Source organism: Mauremys mutica, chromosome 12 (genome assembly GCF_020497125.1).
Source record: "Mauremys mutica isolate MM-2020 ecotype Southern chromosome 12, ASM2049712v1, whole genome shotgun sequence".
NCBI lineage: Eukaryota > Metazoa > Chordata > Testudines > Geoemydidae > Mauremys > Mauremys mutica.
This window is the reverse complement of record NC_059083.1, coordinates 11,463,222-11,473,103: the sequence shown is the minus strand read 5'-3', so window position 1 is coordinate 11,473,103 and position 9,882 is coordinate 11,463,222. Positions and strand designations below refer to the sequence as shown.

At 61.1% G+C, this 9,882-nt stretch overlaps 1 long non-coding RNA gene across 1 annotated transcript; it reads right to left on the bottom strand.

The window, feature by feature from the left end:
* Positions 1 to 8,371: 8,371 nt before the first annotated feature.
* Positions 8,372 to 9,654, bottom strand: LOC123346338. The gene is made up of 3 exons (XR_006572975.1): positions 9,594 to 9,654; positions 8,798 to 8,893; positions 8,372 to 8,419 (listed from the first exon to the last, which is right to left on the bottom strand). It is a non-coding gene; the product is annotated as an uncharacterized LOC123346338 (long non-coding RNA).
* Positions 9,655 to 9,882: the final 228 nt, after the last annotated feature.

The following is a 9,882-nucleotide window of genomic DNA, read 5'->3' as shown; positions in this document are numbered from 1 at the left end:
CGTACTGGACCATAATGGCTTATTTTCATCTCTGCTTCAGAGATCCCACGGCTGCGGGAGCCCAGAGCCCTTTAATTTCCCCCTGCAGCTCTGGCAGCTGGGCTGGGGCCAGGATTTAAAGGGCTCGGAGATCCCGCAGCTGCGGAATCCAAGAGACCTTTAAATACCCCCTGCAGCTCTGGAAGCCAGGCTGGGGCTGCGAATTAAAGGGCTCAGAGCTCCCGTGGCTACAGGGAGCCCAGAGCCCTTTAATTTCCCCCGCAGCTCTGGCAGCCGGAGTCGGGGGTGGATTTAAAGGGCGCGGAGCTGCCACGGTTGCGGGGAGCCACAGCATTGCCGGGCTGGGCCGGGATTTGAAGGGCCCAGAGCTCCTGCCGCTGCAGGGAATACCGAGCTTTTTAATTCCCAGCCCCAGCCCGGCTGCCGGAGCTGCGGTGGGAGGGGAGGAGGGATTTAAAGGGCTCTGGGCTCCCCGCAGCTGCCGGAGCTCTGAGCCCTTTAAATCCCCACTGAGGAAGCCGGTGCGGTCCAGCACAGCGTACTGGCTCTTGTCACTATGCTGTACTGGCCCGTACCAGCTTACTTTCATCTCTGGCTCAGAACTCCTACGGCTGCGGGGAGCCCAGAGCTCTTTAAATCCCCCCCGCAGCTCCAGGAGCTGGGCTGGGGCTGGGAATTAAAGGGCTCAGAGCTCCTGCGGTTGCTGGGAACCCAGAGCCCATTAAATCTCCCCCCGCCCCACCTGCAGTTCCAGCAGCTGGGCTGGGACTGGGAATTAAAGGGCTCAGAGCTCCTGCGGTTGCTGGGAACCCAGAGCCCATTAAATCTTCCCCCTCCTCCCCACACAGCTCCAGCAGCTGGGCTGGGGCCGGGATTTAATGGGCTCAGTGCTCCCCGTGGCTGCGTAGATCCCAGAGCCCTTTAATTCCCCTGCACGCAGCTCCAGCACCCAGGCTGGGGCAGGGAATTAAAGGGCTGAGGGCTCTCTGGAGCGGCAGGAGCTCCAGGCCCTTTAAATCCTGGCTCCAGCCGGGTAAGGCTCAGGCTCCCCACAGCCATGGGAGCTCCGGGCCCTTTAAATCCACGCTCGAACCCGGCTGCCAGAGCTGCGGGGGGAATTTAAAGGCCCTGGGGCTCCCAGCCACAGCCGATGCTCCAGGACCTTTCAATCTTGAGAGGCCACACCCCCTCAGGACTCCAGCAGTACCGGTAAGTCCTGGAAGTTACTTTCACCCCTGACTTAATCATTCCTTTACCTGTGTTCACGTTGTGCGCCGGTGACTCCCCTGAGCCGCAGTCGCATTCCACCTCTAAGGGGGTGGACAAAGAGAGGCCACCATGCTCATTGGGGTGTCTCACAAGCAGTTGGGTTTTGGGTTCGGGTTCCGGCGTATCCATCAATGGCTGGGCCAAAGGGCTCCCCTCGGTGGCTCCCTCCTCCTCGGCACTGTCGCTGATGTAGCGCTTTCTCCGCGGATGGTCAAAGACCCTCGGGGTGAAGACAGAGTCCGAAGTTCTCACGGGGGTGGTGAAGGAGTCCAGGTTTCCTCTCAGCAGCCTTCCCACGATTTCTAAACCATGTGTCCTTGGTGAGAGATGGCCTCGTCTGTCCAGCGCTGGGACTTATGAGGTGATGGTGCTGCACTCTGATTGGCAAAGGGCCCTGGGAGGAGTTCTTAATGGGGTCATACGGCCCACTCCCGGACGGGTCCCCCTGCCCCAGAACTCGCCCTGATTGGTCAGAATCCCCTCTTGGGGTGGTCCTGTCAGGACAAAACTGATCCTAATTGGTTGAGGGCAGTGAGAGGAGTTCTTAGAGGGGTCACAAGACACACGTCGGGATGGGTCACCCTCACACCCCAGAGCTCACCCTGATTGGTCAAATCTCCTCTTGAGGTGGTCCTTCCGGGAGGAAACCCATCCTGATTGGTAGAGGGTGGTGGGAGGAGTTCTTAGAGGGGTCACGTGACACACCTGGCTTCCAGTCATGTGGCCGCCTTGACCACGAAGTAATACCCCTATGGGGCGGAACTTCCGGTGACAGGTGGGAGGGACTAAGGAGTCATGGGGCGGGATTAGGGTTTGATTAATGGTGGGGTGTAAGGGTCCGGGTGCGGGTCCCCTTTTCCGGTGAGGGGTCGCTCTTCGCCTTCGGGCGCCTGGGATCCAGGCCGCCTCACTACAGGAGGCTTGAATAGAAGTTCAGTCGATAAAGCCCAGGCCCTAGCTCAGGGCGGGGCAGCAACCAGCACAGGGCTCAGACCCTCAGGCAGGGCTGAGCAGCAGTTCAGTCTGTAAAGCCCAGGCCCTAGCTCAGGGCGGGGCAGCAACCAAAGGCAGGGCTCAGACCCTCAGGCAGGGCTGAGCAGCAGTTCAGTCTGTAAAGCCCAGGCCCTAGCTCAGGGCGGGGCAGCAACCAAAGGCAGGGCTCAGACCCTCAGGCAGGGCTGAGCAGCAGTTCAGTCAGTAAAGCCCAGGCCCTAGCTCAGGGCGGGGCAGCACCAAGAGGCAGGGCTCAGACCGTCGGGCAGGGCTGAGCAGTAGTTCAGTCTGTAAAGCCCAGGCCCTAGCTCAGGGCGGGACAGCAACCAAAGGCAGGGCTCAGACCCTCAGGCAGGGCTGAGCAGCAGTTCAGTCTGTAAAGCCCAAGCCCTAGCTCAGGGCGGGGCAGCACCAAGAGGCAGGGCTCAGACCCTCAGGCAGGGCTGAGCAGCAGTTCAGTCTGTAAAGCCCAGGGCCTAGCTCAGGGCGGGGCAGCACCAAGAGGCAGGGCTCAGACCCTCAGGCAGGGCTGAGCAGCAGTTCAGTCTGTAAAGCCCAGGCCCTAGCTCAGGGCGGGGCAGCACCAAGAGGCAGGGCTCAAACCCTCAGGCACGGCTGAGCAGCAGTTCAGTCAGTAAAGCCCAAGCCCTAGCTCAGGGCGGGGCAGCAACAAGAGGCAGGGCTCAAACCCTCAGGCAGGGCTGAGCAGCAGTTCAGTCTGTAAAGCCCAAGCCCTAGCTCAGGGCGGGACAGCAACCAAAGGCAGGGCTCAGACCCTCAGGCAGGGCTGAGCAGTAGTTCAGTCTGTAAAGCCCAGGCCCTAGCTCAGGGCGGGGCAGCAACCAAAGGCAGGGCTCAGACCCTCAGGCAGGGCTGAGCAGCAGTTCAGTCTGTAAAGCCCAAGCCCTAGCTCAGGGCGGGGCAGCACCAAGAGGCAGGGCTCAGACCCTCAGGCAGGGCTGAGCAGCAGTTCAGTCTGTAAAGCCCAGGCCCTAGCTCAGGGCGGGGCAGCAACCAAAGGCAGGGCTCAGACCCTCAGGCAGGGCTGAGCAGCAGTTCAGTCTGTAAAGCCCAGGCCCTAGCTCAGGGCGGGGCAGCAACCAAAGGCAGGGCTCAGACCCTCAGGCAGGGCTGAGCAGCAGTTCAGTCTGTAAAGCCCAGGCCCTAGCTCAGGGCGGGGCAGCACCAAGAGGCAGGGCTCAGACCCTCAGGCAGGGCTGAGCAGCAGTTCAGTCAGTAAAGCCCAGGCCCTAGCTCAGGGCGGGGCAGCAACCAAAGGCAGGGCTCAGACCCTCAGGCAGGGCTGAGCAGCAGTTCAGTCTGTAAAGCCCAGGCCCTAGCTCAGGGCGGGGCAGCAACAAGAGGCAGGGCTCAGACCCTCAGGCAGGGCTGAGCAGCAGTTCAGGTAAGTCCAGGCTCCTAAGCCTGAGCGGTGGGGTTGAGGGGGAGACTGCCACCCGTGAGTGGGGAGGCAGGGGGGACACAGGCCCACCCACTCCACTGTGTCCCAGCCCGGGGCCCTAACAGCGGCGTGGATCCGCTGGAGTCAGTGGGGATCCTGGCCGCAACACACTGACATAGCCTCAGGGTCAGCGGCAGCCAGACTAGGGTCGGCTATCCCCGGGCCACTTCCACTCTCCCCCTCCACTGGTGCCTGTGTCGTTGCGGCTTCAGCAGGGGGGTCTACCAGCATCGGCTCCTCAGGAGATGGGTGTACCGGTGGGCTCGACTCCTCCTCGGGGTACCGAGCTTGGGGCAGGCTCGGCCAGTCCTCCTCTGGGTACCGGGTTCGGGGCAGGCTCGACCAGTCATCCTCGGGGTACCGGGTTCGGGGCAGGCTCGGCCAGTCCTCCTCGGGGTACCGGGCTAGGGGCAGGTTCGACCAGGCGTCCTCTGGGTACCGGGCTTGGGACAGGCTTGGTTCGGCAGGAGCTCGGGCACCAGCGTCTGTCTCCTCCCGCGGTCGGGCTCCAACTGAGCGCTGGGCCCGGGCTTTTGTACTTCCTGTCCCGCCCCTTGACTTCCGGGGGGCGGGGACAGGTGGCGGTGGCTCCGCCCACTGAAGCAGCTGATCTGGCTTATCCCTCTCAGGTGCGCCTGGGAGCCAGGCCGCCTCACTACATGGGGCCTGTCTACTGCTGCCAGGTGTTGAGTATGTGCAGGCAGAACCGGAGCCAGTGTCAATGTCCAGGCCGGAGGTCGAAGCCGGGTGGGCAGAAGTATGAACCAATGTCCATATCCATGCAGAGGTCGAAGCCATGTAGTTGAAACTGAAGGTGTTGGGGAAGATCAGGAGGAGGAGGAGGCAATGCTGTGCAGCGGGTGGGTGGAGGGCCTGGAGCAAGGCTAGAGAAAGGCAAGGAGAATACTGAGCCGGGGTTCAGAACCCAAATCTGGAGCCAAGAAGGGTCATGCCAAAGTCATAGCTAGACACTGGAGTCAAGAGCCCAGCCAGAGTCAACAGCGAGAAACCGGAGGGCAGGGAAGGGCAGGGCAGGGCGTACATGCGGGCAGGAATGAGGATGACTTACTGGAGCCTGGAGACCCCTTATCGGGGGACTCCCTTCCTAGCAATAACAGAAGGACAGCGGGATGACAAAGATGTCTCTGAGCCTGGGGACCAAGCCAAGGGGAGCTCCCATCCAGGCTGTGTGCCAGGACCCCATCACCCTCCCTGTTCATTTCACACGCACAGACCCCCTGGCCGGAGGGGAGAATAAAGGGCAGAAGTGAAGGTGCCCCTGGGGGAAAGGCTCTAGGCCGGGACCCAGTCCACTTCCCAGATCTACACCCAGGATTGTGTGACCAGGCCCACAGCCCTTCCTCTGCGTCTCAGTTCCCACCTGCCAGATGGGGAGGCTCCTCCCCTGCCCCAGGGTGTTCGGGGGGAGTTTCATTCCTGGCTGGGAAGGGCTCAGATACCAGGTGGGTGGATTGGGCCCCAGATGGGGGATGGTCGGACATTCGCTGCATCAGAGGTGACAGGGGCCATGGGAAGGTCTGAGCAGTGATGATGGGGGAGGGGCCCCATGTCAGGCCACCCCTCCCAGACTGCAATGGCTATTGAGCACAACCCCTGGCTCTGCGGATGCTCTCACTTCTGGGCCAGCCCCACAGCCTGATTCTTCCCAACCAGTATCTGGCCTGGGCCCAGCCCCAGGGGTCGGGGTGGGGCAGGGTGTCCAGAGCGAGGTGCTCAGCCTTGGTTTCTCTCAGTGCTGCGGGGGGCTCTATGGCCGCTCCCCCCAGCCCTTCCCCCCAGGCACAGTGAGACAGAGCAGTACCTGCGGCAGGGGGTCCGAGCTGGTCATGCGAGGGGGGGGGGGGCCTTCAATCCTGCCCCACGGAGCACAGCCCCTTCAGGGCGTCGGGCAGCTTGCCCATGAGCCTGATATTAAATAGCTGTCCCATGATTTTGTTTGTAATTTCCCCCTGTTGCAAGGGAACAAGGATCAATCAGAGACTCCGACACCCATGAGAACGAAGGGTATTAACGGCACCGGGAGCCAGCAACATTTCCTCCCCACATCTGAGGGACGGATTCCCCCGCCCAACCCCCGAGACGAAATCTTGTCTCTTCTCTAGTGACTTCCATCCCCTCTCCCACCATTGTGGAATGAACTCCTGCCCCCACTCCTCTCAGTCCCCCCGCGAGAACTGTTCTACCTCCCAACCCAGCGGGAATCCAGCTCCGCTCCCCGGAGTCCCCTCAGCCACCCTCGCCCCCTCCAGCCGAGGGCTGGGAGGCTTTGGGCAGTAGTGCCGGGGGGTGAGAGGAAGTGGACACCTTTCCCCAAGGGATCCCCATGTCCTTAACGTGATGCCATGGGCAGTGGCTCTGGTGAATGGGGCACTTATGCAGCCTCTGCTGACTGACTCCACCACATCAGCCAGGCTGCCCTGCTTTGAGCTGCTCAGGGGAGAAGCTGGCACTGACCAATGGCACCTGTCTGGGGTCACCCTCTCCTTGCTCCCTGGTCAGCGCATGGGGATGGGATGGGAGCGATTTTCAATGGCCTGGAGGTGAAAGGCCCTGGGGGTCTCTACCCAGGTGACCCCTCTTTGGTTACCTCGTCCTCTAGCAGCTGGCCGGCTTCCCCCACGATGGAATACATCAGCACCAGGCCAGCATGGCTGATGCGGTTGTGGGGGTGGTGGATGGCCAGCAGGCCCGCCTGGAGGAAACTCCTCTTCTGGTCTTCGGTGAATATTTCTCCGAAGACCTAAAACCAAAAGAACCAGAGCCCTTGCAATGGCCCAGAACCAGGCTCCAAATCCCTCTAGTGTCTCACAAGGTGGAGAAGAGTCCTGGGGCAGCCAACCTTTGGGGTCCCATGGACCAGGAACCCCCTTCAGTAGGAGGCTGCAGGCACTGAGGCCTCCAATAGCTCTTATGGAGCAGGATTCACCTCAGGTGCCATGAGATGCTGGGAATGTGTCTGTGCGCTCTGGAACCCAGCTCACACAGACAGCCCAGGACCCCTGCTGCTCCCAGCAGCGACAGCTCCTGCAGCTCACCCACTAGAGGTTCGGGGTCTTTTAGATCTGGATCATTCCCACGCCTCACCCCACGGACATTCCCAGGAGCCTCACATACTCTGTGGAAATAAGGAGCAGGCTCTTGCCCTGTGTCCATGACACACTCACTGCAGCGGGACACAGCTCCACACCTGAGCTGCTGCAATGCACCGGCGGAGAGTCCTTACCTCTCCCACCCTGGCCAGATTTCTATATCCCAGGCGCTTGGGGTCATGGAGCCCGTCCTGGCACCACAGGTCTGCTGCCTTCCTGGTCTTGAGCCCTGGGAGAGAAAGACACACCCATTGGGGAGGTTTGGCCTTCCGCTTTCAGTGCCTGTTTCCTTCTGGGTACACACTGGCCAGGCTCCTCCTGGCATCCGCGGCCCAATGGAATCGCAGGGTCCATGCCAGGCGGGTTAGTACCAGAAGGGGGATTTGTTTCAGCCCTCACAGTAATCATGTGACCCTTACGGTCATTGTGCTCTGGGAGTGGGTGCCTGTTCATGGGGGTGTCTAATACTGAGAACCCCCCACACCCACTGAAGTCAGGATCTGGCCCTGGCTACCTGACTGGTGACACCCTACAAGCTTTGTGTCCATCTCCTGTGGTGCCTGTTCCTGCCCCTGCCCTCATGACGGGCTCTTTCCCTCCATGTGTCTCAATAGCTCCGTTCCTGTCCCCTCACGAGCTGGCTGCCCCATATGGGGTGGGCTGATTTCCCTGGGCTGGGGGACAGAGCCGGGCTCTGAGATAAAGCAGCCAATTTCCCTGGCACTTTCACACTCATCTCCCTAATTCAGAGAGAGGGGGATAGAAGGAGTCATCATCTAAGCTGGGGTCGGTCTCAGAGGAGGGGGCTTCTTTCTGTAGGGTCCCATTGCCCAGCAGAGGGAGTCTCAAAGGAGGGGCCTTGTTTCTATTGGGGTTCCTCTTTCCCGCTACAGCGGGTCTAAGCAGAGAGGCCTTAGTTCTAGAGGCGTCCCAATGGCCAGCTGGAGCTAGTCTCCCAGAGGCTCGTTTCCATGGGGTCCCATTGCCCAGCTGGGTTTCTTACCCCTCTTCTGGAGCAGGAGCTTGTGCAGCCAATTGATCCCACCCTTGGCATGCCGACTGATGTCACTGGCTGGGTGGTATGCACAGAGACCCAGCTGCAGCACAAATTCACCTGCCTTGGAGAAGGTGGAGGAGGTCTGGTGGAAGGAGAAGGAGAGGGGAATCCATCACCATTCTCCCTTCAGCGCCCCAGCGCCCCTGGACCTGAGCTCTGCTCCCACCCCTCTGTAGGAGGCACTGGGGGAGAGGAGCGACAGCCCTCTTCCTTTCTGTCCCCAAGGGAGCTCGGAGCAAAGGGAGCAGGGCAAAGGCCCTCGCTGAGCACTCACTGCCTCGCTGCTCCAGAATAACAAGGGCCAGGCACGACCCTGCCAGCCAGCGGCCTATGGAACGCAGTCCCTTACGGACCGGGGGGGACCAATTAGCCAGGGGATGAGGAACTTGACTCTGCAGGACGCTGGGGTCAGAGGTCACTTACGTCAAATCCAGGCAGGGAGGTAGCAAACTGGAGCAGGGCCGCGCTGGTCTGGACAGCCCTGGCTCTCTCCTGGGTGTTTTTTGCCAGGAGAGAGCGATGGATGTGCTGCGGGAGAAGGAGGCAGGGGAGGGTCAGCGGGCAGGCGTACATGCTCTACAAACCAGCCTCTCCCCCTCCCCAAGGGGCTCAGACTTTGTGCTCAGGGTGGAGTAGCTGAGCCCTGGTCGCAGAGCTTGAAAAGGGGGTTCAGTCTCTCAGGCCCCAGCCAGGCCTGGTGCTCACTGTTAGTGCTTAATGCAACCGTGCAGAGCTCTGGCTGACAGTCCCAGCTCCTTCCCCCTGCGCTGGCAGCTCTGGGAACGTGTGGCCGGCTGGGTCCAAGCTGGGAGGACACAATGGAAACGTGGCTCTTCTAGTCTCTCCTTTGCTGCCCTCCCACAGGGCTCAGAGGCAATTCCACCCCAGACCGTCCATTCTACTCACCTCCAGGAGGTGCTGCAGCTTCTCCACGGTGGGGGTCTCTGTTAGGCAGCCCCTGAGGATGGTGTCCAGGCTCCGCAAATGGCGGTTGTGCAGAGCCTGCAAGAAGAGGGAGCACCCGTCAGTCATGGGACACGGGGCTACAGCAGTCAGGGGACAATGAGGAGGATTCTCCAGGAGCCCTGGCAAGACTCAAAAGGCGCATCCTGGCCTCTCCCATTCACATCACTCCAGGGACACTTAGCAAGAGTTCATGGCCGGATGCCTGCTGCCTCATTAATCCTTGCTCTGAGCAGTTCTCTGGGCAGGGCCTGGTACCCAGCAGAGTATGGATCAGCCAAACTGCAATGGGTGGGAGGTAGGATCCCCGGGAGAGTCCAGGCAGGAGATCAGAGAATGAGGAGAGGAAGGAAGGCTGGGATCAGCCACGGAGGGGTAACGCAATCCCCTCTGAACCCCTGATCCATGAACAGCACGTCAGGATCAAGGCACATGCCCTGGACCCCAGACCCAAACCAGCTCCAGGGCTCAGGACCTCCATGGGGTTGGACAGGGAAAGCCGCCCGCTTCCCAAAACCAGTGTCTCCCTGCGCAGACAGGGGTTGGAACTTGGACAGTGTCTGCGAGGACCTTGGCCTGTGTGGGACAAATGTCCCCACTTTGGGGTGCCAGATAACAGAGGAGATGTGTCCCCCCATTGGGGGTGAGGGATTCTCTTGTGCAAGACCCCCTGCCTGGGTGGGGACGGAACAAGGAGCAGGACAGACTGGGTGGCAGCGCAGCTGGGGGATTTTTGTACCTCAGCTCTGCCCTGCAGGTGCTGCTGGATCACCAAGATGATGTCTTGCTCCTCCTCCTCCTCGCACTCCTCCTCTTCCTCCTCCTCAGGCCACGACACCTGGGCACTGGGGGTATCTGCACCAGGGAGGGAAGGAGAAAGTTTAATCCCTTCTGCTGCTGGGGGGATGCAGTGGACAGAGAAGGCTCCATGTTTCCCCTTTCTCTGTAAGGAGCCCCATGGCGGCCAGGGCCCCACCCTGCCCCTCCCAGAGACGCCCTCAGCCCCATCAGCCTCAGGGCCCTGTGGC